Source organism: Ctenocephalides felis, unplaced genomic scaffold, assembly GCF_003426905.1.
Source record: "Ctenocephalides felis isolate EL2017-DRISC unplaced genomic scaffold, ASM342690v1 CF-g0.4_SCAFFOLD_01170, whole genome shotgun sequence".
NCBI classification, from domain to species: Eukaryota; Metazoa; Arthropoda; class Insecta; order Siphonaptera; family Pulicidae; genus Ctenocephalides; species Ctenocephalides felis.
The window spans coordinates 35295162-35297169 of NW_020537324.1; positions in this window are offsets into that span (position 1 = coordinate 35295162).

Sequence of the window (2008 nt, forward strand, 5' to 3'; positions counted from 1 at the left end):
TATGTGTGTGTAATTATTAGCAATACATCTTAATTACTGTCATCTACTTTTTCCTAAATTTTAATTAAGTATTATACATATATACATGATGGACATGAACATTTCATAAAAGCTTTCTTATCTTCTATTAATTTATATTTTCGTTTTATCAGACATATTCAAAACACAAACCAGACTCAAAGCACAGATTTTAGTTATACTACACACCCTAGACAATATATTATATATAATACCCTACACACGATGAATTTTAGTATTTGTTTTCATAATGAACCTCGTAACAGGTTAAACTATTAATTAATAGTTAATACTTAGGACTGATAATAAATGAAAAATTGACATGGACAGAACATATAAGCAAAATAAAAAGAAAGATAGGAACATTAACAGGGGCATTGAAAGGGATCCAGTCTTTCAGTAAAAAAAATAAAATACTAATTCTCAAAACGCAAATAATACCTATAATTTTATATGGAATAACAACATGGAGCCAAACAACTAAAGCTAACCTAAATGACATACAGAGAATAATGAATAAAGCCACAAAAATAGCATATAATTTTCCACATCTAACACCCACCAAATACTTACAAAGAGAAACAAATAATCATCCACTAAATAACATAATTAAATTAGAGAAATGCAAACTAATACACAAAATGAAATTTTACCGAATTAAAACAAGCGCAACAATAGACATAAATCAAGATATACATGAACACTACACTAGACAACACAACAATTTTCACATTGAACACAATAGAAAGAAGAATTTCAGAGAAAATGTCATATGGAGTGCTAGCAAAATATATATCGAATTGCCAAACGATATTAAGATGACCAAAGATGACGATAAATTTAAAAGAAAAATAAAGAAACACTATAAGGAAATTGAAGACAAAAAAGACTGAAGAGTTATATATAAAGATATTTTAATTATATATAGATATTATATTAATGAAATAGATATTATAGTCAAATAAAATGTATATATTATATGAAAACTGTTTTTCATAATCTCTCATACCAGGCACCTCTGCCTGACTGAGATATGAAAATAATGTATATATATATATATATATATATATATATATAAAATAAATATATATATATATATATATATATATATAACAAATTGTCTATGGTTTGTAACACAAAAGAATAAATTCAATATAGCATATGTCGATGTTTCAGGAAACAACATCCGAAGTATCAAGGCCTCCACAAAACAACGTTCAGCGTATTGTGCCATTAACAAGAACAGCAAAGAAAGCCAAAAGTAGAAAACTAAAGAGAATTCGTTCAAAATCTGTTGCAGCACGTGCCAAATATTTTGTATCTTTTAACGAGAAGTTATCAGAGTTTCATAATTTTATCAGACATTCAGACAAACGAAGATCTGACAAAAAAGTTGACAATGTATTGTCCAATAGTTTCAGATTTTTGAATGTTTCATCAATCCGTGATGATATAAATGAAACCGTTGAATCAGTTGATGATCTTCATATTGATTCAATGCCTATTGAGAAGGACCATGGTAAAATTGTTCCAGAAGAAGCGTCCGGAAAATTAAATGTCACATTACGTGATTTTAGTTTACCAAAGAATAGATATTGTCATGTTGAATTGGAATCGATGTCAGAAAACGGTCAATATATAATAAAAAAAATTGAAAAAAGGAATTTAACTAAGTCATCTAAACATGTGAGTAATGTGGTGCATAGTTTGGATTCCTTAAGCCTACAATAAGAATATTATATTTTGCAAAATTATATATTTTTTTGTATAATCGATGGTGAAATTTAAAAAATAAAAAAATGTAAAGAATTTGTTACAACTAATCATTCCATTAGCCTAGAGAAACAAAAAATGTGTTTCAATTTTTACCTGTTACCATATGAATTTGTATTCCTTAGTCATATTTGATCTAGAACATTGAATGTTTTTATTTTTCTTCATGTCTTAGTTTGCATAAATAAATTTTCTAATATTACTATCTAAGTATTTT